A 13,286-nucleotide genomic window follows, 5' to 3' on the forward strand; every position below is an offset into this window, starting at 1 on the left:
TACCTAATTCCTGAAAATATGAGTGCAGGTAGATAAAGCCAGATGCACCCGCCTAGGGGAATGTCGTGGCCCGCAGTCTATTTCAAACTGATGGAACGAGGATCTATTGTCTCATCTCGAGTGCATTAGCTAGGATGAGCAGGGAGGCTAAGCAATTCATCATCTCATTGTAGGAGGCCAACAAATATTCATGCCCATTGTAGTCAGGATGATTCTATTCACATGGGCACAGTACAAGGTGTCTTTGGAGAATGTACTCCTGGGAGAGGGTCTAATGGTGAATACTTGCATGGGGAAATTCGGGAGACAGAGCACATGCGAAAGACAATGGCCCAGAAATTCGGGTCGGGGGCTTCCCACGGGTGCAAGCCCCCCGACTTGCACTTACCTTGCGCGCCGGCCGTTGTGCTGTGGGCCCCCGTGGAATTCGGATCCTGGGCCTCCTCCAACTGCCGGCGCGCAGTGCTTGTGTATCCCAGGGGCGCAGTTAGTTCGATGCGTCCCCTGGGATCACGTGGGCCGTGGAGAGCCAATGGTAGCAGGGAATGCTTCATTCATAAGTTTGACAGGAAGACCTGTCAAACTTATAAATACTATAAGCCCCAAAACATCACTAAATCTTCAAATAATTTTTTTTTTAAATCAAATTTTTAAATAAACTATAAATTACATGAAATAACTATTTTAAACAATAACTTAAATTTTTGAAAAAAATAATTTTATTTTCTAACGCGGCTAAAAAATAAACTTCCCTTTGTTTAAAGTGTTTAAAAATAATAAACCTGTGGAAAAAATGTTTTAATTTTAATTAATTCACCATTTACCTTATAAAAAGCAGGCCTTGTGACTTTTTACATGTCTAACTTCTGGAGACTTACCTTCCCGGGAAAGCCTGTAAAAAAAAACATAAGTTCAATGCGCACGCGCTGCCTCTCCTGCGCACGCGTTCGACCTCTGAACCCCTTCTTTCAGGGGAACGGAAGGGCCGGTTTCCCGCGCATGCGCAGTGCATGCAGGAAACCGGCACCTCCATTGGGCTTATGGGTGAGTACCCCGTGCGTACTCACCCGTGGAGACCCAAATTTCTGGGCCAATTAATCTATCCGGTTCAGAACACAAGTCCTATTATTACACCCACTTTGTTATACTATCATATGGTTAGGTATTGTGGGCACACCTCTAAACATAAGGCACTCAGGCACTGAGTAAACCCTAAACTTGTAACATCGAGTTTACGTTGCAGATAACTGTGAAATGTGCACTGTAAACCTGGTGAATTTCGATATCTAGGTAAAAGTGTCACTTACTTGGAGTGATGCAGTAGGTGCAGCTAGAAATTGGTGTTGGATTTTCACTTTCTGGCAAGATTAGCTATTTTGAATTCTCTAAAGCACACTCCACATGCAAAGAGCTAAAATAACTTTTAAATTTGCAGTAAGTAGGAACAGAAAATGCTGAAAATACACAGCAGGCCAGTCAGCATCTGTGAAGAGAAGATGGGTTATGATGTTTTGGGTGTGCTTATTTTCAAATGATCAAGAGTACACACTCAATAACATCATAATCCGTCTTTTCACATATGCTGAACAACCTACTGTGTATTTCTGACATTTTCTGCTTTTATTTCAGATTTCCGACATTCTTTTCTGTTAAATTTGCAGTGTGGATAGTTAACTAATTGACTGGTCATTTCACTTCGTTGCTGTTCATGGGACATTATACAGTGTGCAAAATGTTTGCCACATTAGCCTACTAACTAGTCACTACGCTTGTACGTGTAGCATTTCCTAGATGTTTGCGAGATTCAATAAGGAACTGCATAAGTATTAGTCTTTCTTTCTCTGCAATAATACAAGTGTATCCTGTCGCCAAACATCTGTGAAAATTATTCTAGGTGAAATTCAAATGCTGAATATTCCAAATCATCTCATTAGAACCTACCTGCTTTAATCAAAAGATTTAAATTAAACCAACTGATTTGAAGAAGGCGCTAGACTGCCTGTGAGCTCTGTGGTGTATGTGCCTTTAAGAGCAATTGTGGTGTATGTGCCTTTAAGGGCCCCAGGTGTGCGTAATGCCGGTAATTGCCACTTGGGCTATATAAGCCTGTGTATTGTGTATATCCTTTAGAACCCCCCCCAGACTTGCTTAGTAAATACCTATGAACCAACTCCTGTCTTCAGTGTCTTTATCTACACACGGACACTACAGTGGCGACGAAGTGGAAACGGACTTACCTGCAATTCGGCAGCACCTCAAGGACATCGATTCCTCCAGCGTCCAGAAGACTCAAGGAAGTAATAGAAACTGTGGTTTCACCAGCTGGCCAAGCTGGTGGCAGGTACTGCGCTAATCCTTCCTGGGCGTCAGGCTGGGGCTCCAGCGGCGGGCTCTACAGCTGAGACAGGCAGCGAAATCGGAGGCAAGCAATAACGGACTGGGAGGGTGCACTCGGGAGACAGCCGGCGCGGCAAGCAGGTCAGCGTTTAGACCTCCGTCGGGAACGAGTCTCCAACAGTGAATAAACGGAAACCACAGTAAAACAGCGTTGTTATCGGTAGCAGCGGCGGGAAAGCGCAGGAAGTGCCATATCGTTGCTACAGAGAGAAAAAAAAAAGCGCGGGAAGCGCCATATATTTTTTTTTTGAAATGCCTAAGTCTGGCAATATTGATGCTTTTGATAATGAAACAGAGCCTAACTTTGGCAATATTGATGTTTTTGATAACAAGATAGAGGATTGGACCACATATGTAGAAAGAGTGGAGGTGTTTTGCACCGCAAATGGAATAGAAGATGAAAAAAAAGCTTCAGTGCTTCTGGATCTAATGGGCGCAGAAACATACAAGCTGTTACGCAACTTAATCACTCCAGCCGAACCGATGGACAAGAATTTTGAGGAGATTGTTGATACCCCACACTGCCAATTCGAGGCAGGACTGGCAGATTCTCTGCAAGACAAATTCATCTGCTATCCCCTAAGTGTAGAAACACAAAAAAAGGTATCTTCTGGAAAAGATTTAACACTGGACAAGGCTTTCAGTGCAATAGGAGCGGCAAAGATACAGCAAAGGCCACAGGACTTCTGCACCCATGAAATGACACGGGGTTTCAAGAGATGTTATCGCTGCGGCAGATCCAACCATGACCAGAGGGATTGCTGGTTCAAAGAAAAAGCATGCAGGCGATGCGGAAATATGGGACACATTCCACGTGTATGCCGATCTGAAAATAAAAAATCCACTAACGGGAAAAGAATCAATAAGGAAAAGCACAGAAAGGTACAAATGATGACGGACAGTAGAGCGATAGCGACTCCGGGAACAAGAGACTAAGCTCTCTCAAATTACATAATGTAATTGCCAGTGAAGATTACCAGACCATTTGGGTTACCCTCATAATAGCAGGGTCCCCAGTTAAAATGGAGCTAGATACAGGATCGGCTCTAACCGTAATAAATCGACGAGATTACGAGAGGCTATTTTCGCATATACCTCTAAAAGACACATCCATTATCTTAAAAACATATACGGGGCAGAAAGTATACCCCAAAGGAAAAATAAAGGTGCCTGTGGTATACAACGGCAAAGAAATACAAAAGTTGTATTTATACATTCTACAAGATGGTGGTCCACCGTTGTTGGGACGTGAATGGATAAGGAAGATACGTTTAGACTGGCACTCCATTCAGGCACTGACGGTGACCAGTAAGGAAAAAAACAATGATGACATCATACCTGAACGATTAAAAGACATCTTGGCCAACGCCAAAGAAGTGTTTCAAGAGAAACTAGGAACCTTGAAAGGCATCACCGCCTCAATAAAAGTGGAAGATGCAGCAATTCCAAAAAATTTTAAGGCAAGACCGGTGCCATACGCAATACGTCCGGCAGTCGAGGCAGAGCTGGAGAATTTGGAAAAGGCAGGCGTATTATCCAAAATAGATTGGAGCGAATGGGCAACACCCATTGTTCCAGTCATGAAAAAAGCATTGAAAAATAACTCTGAGGAACAGAGAAAAATTCGCATCTGTGGGGACTTTAAGGTGACTGTAAACCCGGTCCTTCACACGGTACAGTATCCTCTTCCGAGGATAGAAGATATTTTCGCCTCACTATCCGGAGGAAAACGTTTCACAAAAATTGACTTGGCACAGGCATATCTACAGATGGAGGTTGGGGAGACCTCTAAAAAGTATCTCGCAATAAACACACACAAAGGCCTGTACCAGTAAAATCGACTGGTTTTTGGAGTAGCATCAGCTCCAGCTATCTGGCAAAGAGCTATGGAGCAAGTCCTGCAAGGGATTCCGGGGACTCGGTGTTACCTCGACGACATCCTTATAACAGGAGAAAATGACAACGAGCACCTTGCCAATTTGGAGCAGGTGCTCACTAGGCTGAAAGAACGGGGCCTACGAGCAAATCGCCCCAAGTGTGAATTTTTCCAAAATCAGATATCATATTGTGGCCACATAATTAATAAGGAAGGGTTGCATAAGTCACCTGAAAAAATTGAAGCAGTTATAAAAGCCCCAGCACCTGAAAATGTTTCACAATTAAGGTCATTCCTGGGATTAATAAATTACTATCATAAATTTTTACCGAACTTATCAACTATTCTACACCCTCTTAATGATCTTCTACACACAGGAGTGATTTGGAAATGGAACGAAGACTGTAAACGTGCCTTCCATAAATGTAAAGACTTAATCACATCCGAGAAAGTTTTGGCTCATTATAACCCATCACTACCAATCAGACTGGCGTGCGATGCATCCCCTTACGGCATAGGAGCGGTATTGTCCCATAGATTCCCTGATGGCTCGGAACGGCCGATAGCTTTTGCGTCACGCTCATTGAACTCAGCTGAGCGTAACTATTCCCAGATAGACAGGGAAGCACTCAGCCTGGTATGGGGAGTGAAGAAATTCAACCATTACCTACACGGACAAAAATTTACCTTGCTGACTGACCATCAACCCCTCATCTCCATATTCAACCCTAAGAAAGGTGTCCCCATTATGACGGCACAAAGACTACAGAGGTGGTCCCTTTTTCTAGGGGCACACCAATACAACATTGAATACAAAGGGTCAAAACAGCATGGGAATGCTGACGGTTTATCGCGCCTACCGTTGCCAACGATAGAAGAGGCACCTACAGTAGACCCAGTAGAGATATTCCACTCTACCATAGTGGAATGTCTACCGGTGACAAATTCTGCCATTGAAAGGGAGACCAGAAATGACCCTACTCTCTCACGGGTCTATGATTTAACAATGAAGGGATGGCCAGCACATGGCGAACCACTGTTGCCAGCATTCTCGCAAAGAAGAGAACAGCTGTCAGTGTGCCGAGGAACCTTGATGTGTGGATCCAGAGTGGTGATTCCACCCAAACTCCAGGATAAAGTGCTAAAGGAGCTTCACAAGGGGCATCTGGGTGGAGTGAAAATGAAGAACCCAGCTAGGGCGTTTGTATGGTGGCCAGGTATCGATGGAGACATCGAAGACATGACCAAGAGCTGCCTAGGATGCCAGAAGGTCCAAAATGCTCCGCCACAGGCCCCTCTACATCCATGGGAGTGGCCCTCATCTCCCTGGCAAAGGGTGCACATCGACTTTGCTGGTCCATTTATGGACTCAATGTTCTTAATCGCAGTTGATGCACACTCCAAGTGGCCGGAGGTAATAAAGATGTCCTCCACCACCACGGAAAAAACCATCACAGTATTAAGGACCATATTTGCCAGGAATGGGCTGCCGGAACAGATATGTTCTGATAATGGACCGCAATTTGTGTCCGAAGAATTCAGGAAGTTCTTAAAGAACAATGGGGTAAAGCACTACACGTCCGCCCCATACCATCCCGCCACCAATGGATTGGCTGAAAGGTTTGTCCAGACCTTCAAGAAGGCCATAAAGGCCATGGGTAATGAAGACATAAAACTTCAGCACAAGGTGGATAACTTCTTATTTGCATATAGGAATGCAACACATATGGTTACAAACCAAACTCCCGCCATGATGTTCTACAATAGAAACCTAAGATGCCAGCTGGATTTGGTCAAGCCCAACATCCGAAGGGACGTGGAGAACCGGCAGTTTCAGGGCATGAACGAAAGGCCAACTAGGGCCTTCCAGATAGGCCAACCGGTTTTGGCCCGGGACTACCGTACCGAGAAATGGCAGCCTGGAACTATCTGCACACGACTAGGACCACTGATGTATACCGTGGACATCGGAGAAAGCATAATAAGGCGCCATGCTGACCAAATCATCAAGTCATCCGAAAAGGGACAACCTACACCACCACGCTATACATCTAACGATGAAGTAGAGATACCCATATCTACCTCCGATCCGGTGATACTGGAACCCGATGAACCCAACACTGGCCTTCAAGCCGAATCAGCCTTACCAGAAGAACCTACTACACCACCAGAAACTACTACACCCCCGAGGCGTTATCCGGACCGAGTCAGGAAGCCTCCTGAGAGACTAACTTATAATTAATTAATACAGCAATGTATATTATTTTGCATATAACATGTAATTAATAATTACTTAAAATATGATGTACTAGTTAGCTAGAAGGGGAGGAATTGTGGTGTATGTGCCTTTAAGAGCCCCAGGTGTGCGTAATGCCGGTAATTGCCACTTGGGCTATATAAGCCTGTGTATTGTGTATATCCTTTAGAACCCCCCCCCCCCCCCCCAGACTTGCTTAGTAAATACCTATGAACCAACTCCTGTCTTCAGTGTCTTTATCTACACACGGACACTACAAGCTCCTGCTCAATATAAAATAGAAATAAACTGAGCAAACCTGTTTTTTTTCTCTCAAAGTACAATTATTACTACAATTAACACTTGTGATTTTAGATGAAAAATGTAGTTTAGATGCTCAAAAAAACACAATCACCGCTGGCGTACTGCAGCTGCTGATGCATAAACCATACAGCGTATTTATTTGATTGACAAGCAATGAAAATTACCACTCACACAGCCTGTGTCACTGTGAAGTGCCCTGCGGTAGGGATGGAATGATTTTATGAGTTTTCGTGTAATGAGTGGAATGGCATGGCAGAGCAGAATACCAATGCTCTTGTTTTCTTCCAGATGCTGGCAGTGTGCAGGGGCACAAGGACGAGCCAGCAGTGATTGAGTAGTAATTGCTTGCCTGCGGCGATAACAGCTCGTAAAACCTGCTCTGAATGATAACGAGATAAAACGGAGGGTGGGCGGGAGGAAAGGACTAAATGAAGAAAGGAGCACCAAAAACTGGGCTTGTGGCTGAACGATCTTCTGTTCCTTGTGTAAACGCCTTGCTGCAGCAGCAGCTGCAAACAACGGCGGAAGAAACTGCACCCGGACCTTGCCCTATCACTGAGATCAAGGCTGTGACCCATCTGACTGGGCTGGGAAGCCAGTAATGTAACCATAAGCTAATTGAATGGGCTGATGTCTCTTAAGAAAGACAGTCTTATGTTTATACCGTGTCTTTCACGACCTCAGGATGTCCCAAAGTGCTTTACAGCCAATGAAGTATTTGTGGCATCTAGTCACTATAGTAATGTAGGGAAACGTATCAGCTAATTTGCGCACAGCAAGCTCCCACAAACAGCAATGTGATAATAACTAGATAATGTTTTATTAATGCTGATTGAGGAATAAATATAGGCCAGGACCAATGTTCCTTTCAATTTTTTTTGGCCTTAAAGGGGCCGCGCAGCCCATTCAAAGTACCATGTATGTGCGGTTTTTCCTGTTTAAAAGCAGGCTCACCGGCTGCACAGGAGCTGCATAGCACTGTGCAGTCATGCAGCTTAAAGGAAATGTTGGCCACAACACCGGGGAGAGCTCCCTTGCTCTTCTTGGATATAGTGCCATGGGATCTTTTACAGCCACCCGAGAGGGCAGACGGGGCCTCAATTTAACTTTTCATCTGAAAGGCAGCACCTCCGACAGTGCAGCACTCAGCACCTTGGGAAGAGATGGGGAGTGTGGCCCATGGAACTGTAGCCCAGTGAGAATCAGCATCTTCAGGAGAGGAGGGGAGGAAATGGAAAGTTAAATAATACTAAGACATAGTAAGAAGTCCAACACCAGGTTATAGTCCAACAGCTTTATTTGAAATCACAAGCTTTCGGAGCGCTGCTCCTTCTTCAGGTGAAGTGGAGAAATGCATAAAGACACAGCTTATATAGTCAGAGAATAATGTCAGATGTTTACAGGTAATCTTGCCAACTGCCATTTATCACACCTCGGCAGAGAGATAATCACAGCAATCAAAGGTGTGAATGGTGTCCAAACAGGTCAGTCAGGAAAACATTACATCAAAGAACAATGAGGTGGGGTCACAAGGGGTCAAATATTGCAGATGCTGGGGTCTGTATGAAAAACAAAAAAACAGACAAACATTTTTTTTGCTGGAAATCACAGCAGGTCCGGCCGCATCTGTATAGAGAGAACAAGCCAATGTCGACTCAAGTCTGGATGACCCTGCGTCAGGTGGGGTTACATGTAGCGTGACATGAACCCAAGATCTCGGTTGAGGCCGTCCTCATGGGTGCGGAACTTGGCTGTTGGCAAGATTACCTGTAAACACCTGACATTATTCTCTGACTATATAAGCTGTGTCTTTATGCATTTCTCCACTTCACCTGACGAAGGAGCAGCGCTCCAAAAGCTTGTGATTTCAAATAAAGCTGTTGGACTATAACCTGGTGTTGTGTGACTTCTTACATTTGTCCACCCCAGTCCAACTCCGGCATCTCCACACCATGACTAAGACATAGTGACAGAGAACACCTCACAAACAGACCGAACCTATTGGAAATAATGATAGGAAGCAGACACACTCTAAGTATTTGCCCAAAGCCATCTACTTCACTGTTTCTCTGACTAACTGGAAACGAGCTAGACTATTGGGACAAGCTCTATAAGTGGGTAAGTCAGCTCAGTGGGTAGCACTCTCACCTCTGAGTCAGAAGGTCGTGGGTTCAAGTTCCACTCCAGAGACGAGCGCAAAAATCTAGGCTGACACTCCAGTGTAGTGCTGCGGGAGTGCTGCACTTTCAGATGAGATGTTAAACGGAGGCCCCATCTGCCCCCTCAGGTGGACGTAAAAGATCCCATGGCACTATTTTGAAGAAGAGCAGGGGAGTTATCCACGGTATCCTGGCTAATATTTATTCCTCAATCAACATAAAAACAGATTATCTGGCTATTATCACATTGCTGTTTGTGGGAGCTTACTGTGCACAAATTGGCTGTCGCCGTTTCCTGCATTACAACAGTGATGACACTTCAAAAGTACTTAATTGGCTGTGAAGTGCTTTGGGACGTTCTGAGGTCGTGAAAAGTGCTGTATAAATGCAAGTCTTTCTTTTTGGGAATATTTCATATATATAATTAAAAGTAAATTCAACCAGGGACACATCTGTTTAGCCCACGAATTACCGTCCTCTAGATATACAAAGAGAGGACAGCGGGAAAGGGTTAGGTCTGGGATCATTTTATTTACTAATGTTGAAAAATTCTTCAATACCCTTAATAATGAATTCTCCCAGCAAGTGGAGGCGATGGGCATTTACTCTTCAGAAAAAAATATATATATACAGATTGAGTGTCTGATTTACATTTACAGATATTTTTGGACATCCTACACGAGTGTCCAGAAAGCTGAGTTGAGAGAGAGTTAAAGTGAATCCGTGTGCTGTGCAAAACAATGAAGCAGACACGCGAGCTGAGGGAACCCCCGCAGAGCACGTCTGCCACCTGTTGTTCCCTCTGCTCTGCTCGCTCTGATTCCACACCCAATGGGGGAGCTGCTTTATTTCATTCATTTTTTAAAAAAAAGCAGATTCTTATTTTAAAACAAACATCAGCTGAGTTTTTTTTTAAAGCATCAATTAGCCCACTATCAGGTTCAGCAGACAGCACTACTGGTTTTGTGTAATGAAACGTATTTTCATTTGCCAGCTAATGTAGAAAAATACATTTCAAATTCAAATTTCATATCTGCTCAATATGTTTTCAGATTAGCTAATGTTATAACTGCTGATATTAGTCAAAATCCTGCATTATCCCTGAATGAACATGTTCCACAGTTCAATGGTCACAGTGCAAGAATAAATAAATATACATATCATTTTTTTAATATTGGAAGCGCCTATGTGCTACCATTAAGCTGCCTCGCGTCACTTTATATTGGGTGACAAAAGGGTGTGTTGGTCCTTTGGACTCCATAAGCTGCATTTGTACTGTCATTTTCAACAGTGTTAGTCCCATGCAGCCAGCAGCAAAGGTTCCTTCCCGGGTTCGCAGCCAGGAAGCTTCTGTTTTTCTTCCAAAAGAATTGCAATATAGAATTAGCTATTGATAGTCAGACAAGATAGCCATTCTATCTGTATGGTATGGGATGAGGGGGAAGAATGCCTGTGTATGAAGCTGCAATTACATTCATGAGCCATTGGCACCTGATGCATCATACTTTTGCCTATGTAATTATTAACTGTGTTCTAAAAATAAATCGGTTTTTGAAACACTTTGAGAATCTTGACACCGTGATAAGACCCGATTATAAATCTAAGTATTCCTTGCTCCCCTTTTGAGTGCACGTCAATGTAAAAGAGGCAAACTCTTCACGGGTTGCAAGAACTGATATTAGAGGGTGTACCAAAATTCAAAGTCTCGTCGTGTGACCGCTCCAAAACACCCTCCCAGCCATCTGTTCTGTACAGAATATCAAATTTCATGAATCGGTGTTGCAGCCAGCGTTCCCCTCAAACATTCCCTTTAACATGATGCTCATTAACTGGGGGGAGGCAAAAGTATGAATGCATAGAATTTTACAGCACAGAAACAGGCCATTCAACCCAACAGGTTTGTGCAGGTGTTTATGCTCCATATTAGCCACCTCCCACCCTTCTTCATCTCACACTATCAACATATTCTTCTATTCCTTTCTCCTTCATGTACTCATCTAACTTCTCCTTAAATGCATCTATGCTATTTACCTCAATCACTCCATGTGGTAGAGAGTTCCACGTCTAGAGAAAAGAGACCCTGCCTGTTCAGTCTTTCCTAATAGTTATACCCTCTCAGTTCTGGTTTCATTCTTGTAAATCTTTTTTGCACTTTCTCCAGTACTTCTATATTTTTATAATATGGAAACCAAAACTGTGCACAGTACTCTGGTCTAACCAAGGATCTGTATAAGCTTTACATAATTTCTCTGCTTTTGAATTCTATTCCTCTGGAACTGAACTCTAGTGTTTTGTTCGCACTTTTTTTTGGCTTTGTTAACCTATGCTGTTACTCTAAATAATTTATGTATCTGTACCCCTAGATCCCTTTGCACCTCTACCCCATTTAGACTCTGATTTTCCCAGGAGTAGATGGCCTCCTTATTCCTGCTACCAAAATGCACCACCTCATACTTAACTAAATTGAAATTCATTTTCCATTTACACATCCTTTCTGCAGGTTTGTTAAAGTTTTCTTGTATTTTGTCGCAGTCTTCCTCAGTATTAACTATACTCCCCAATTTAGTGACATCTGCAAATTTTGATATTTTACTTCCGATTCCCGAGTCCAAATCATTTATGTGAATGGCGAACAACAGTGGTCCCAGGGCACTGATCTCTGTGGAATGTCACTTCCCACTTCTGCCAGTCTGAGTAATTACCTTTAACCCCCTACTCTCTGTTTTCTGTTTGTAGCCAGCTTGCTATCCATTCGGCTACTTATTCTCTGACCTTATTCATGAGTCTACTTATCAAATGCCTTTTGAAAGTTCATGTACATTACATCTATTGCATTGCCCTTGTCTACTCTTTCTGTTACTTCATCAAAGAATTCAGTAAGGTTGCTCAAGCATGACATCCTCTTTTGAAATCCGTGCTGACTATTCTTTATTATATTTTCAGTTGCTAGATGTTTTTCTGTTACGTCTTTGAGTAAAGATTCCAATATCTTTCCTACCACCAACATTAAGCTAACTGGCCTATAGTTCCCTAAGTTGTTCTATCTCCCTTTTTGAATATAGGAATCACATTAGCTGTCCACCTGCCCTCTGGCATCATTCCATTTTCTAATGAATTTTTATATGTATGGCACTTCTCTGTTCCACACCGCTCTTTCAGCCACGCATTCACTTTCTTGAACAAAAGCAAAATATTGCAGATGCTAGAAATCTGAAATATAAACAGAAAATGCTGGAAACATAGAAACATAGAAAAATAGGAGCAGGAGTAGGCCATTCGGCCCTTCGAGCCTGCTCCGCCATTCAATATGATCCTGGCTGATCCTCTATCTCAACACCATATTCCCGCTCTCTCCCCATACCCCTTGATGCCTTTTGTGTCTAGAAATCTATCTACTTCTTAAATATATTTAGTGACTTGGCCTCCACAGCCTTCTGTGATAGAGAATTCCACAGGTTCACCACCCTCTGAGAGAAGAAATTTCTCCTCATCTCAGTCCTAAATGTCCTACCCTGTATCCTGAGACTGTGACCCCTCGTTCTAGACCCCCCCCAGCCAGGGGAAACATCCTCCCTGCATCCAGACTGTCTAGCCCTGTCAGAATTTTATACGTTTCAATGAGATCCCCTCTCATTCTTCTAAACTCGAATGAATACAGGCCGAGCCGACCCAATCTCTCCTCATACGACAGTCCTGCCATCCCAGGAATCAGTCTGGTAAACATTCGCTGCACTCCCTCTATGGCAAGTATATCCTTTCTTAGGTAAAGAGACCAAAACGGCACACAGTACTCCAGGTGTGGTCTCACCAAGGCCCTGTATAGCTGTAGTAAGACATCCTTGCTCCTGTACTCAAATCCTCTTGCAATGAAGGCCAACACACCATTTTCCTTCCTAACTGCTTGCTGTACCTGCATGTTTGCATTCAGTGACTGGTGTACAAGGACACCCAGGTCCCTTTGTACATCAGCATTTCCCAATCTATCACCATTTAAATAATACTCTACCTTCTGCTTTTCCTACCGAAGTGGATAACTTCCCATTTATCCACGTTATATTGCATCTGCCATGTATTTGCCTACTCACTCAGCTTGTCTAAATCGCCTTGAAGCCTCTTTGCATCCTCCTCACAACTCACAATCCCACCTAGTTTCGTGTCGTCAGCAAACTTGGAAATATTACATTTGGTTCCCTCGTCCAAATCATTGATATATATTGTGAATAGCTGGGGCCCAAGCACTGATCCCTGCGCTACCCCACTAGTCACCGCCTGCCACCCCGAAAAAGACCCAATT

Source organism: Somniosus microcephalus, chromosome 3, assembly GCF_052327205.1.
Source record: "Somniosus microcephalus isolate GS21.2 chromosome 3, FLI_Smic_1.0, whole genome shotgun sequence".
NCBI lineage: Eukaryota > Metazoa > Chordata > Chondrichthyes > Squaliformes > Somniosidae > Somniosus > Somniosus microcephalus.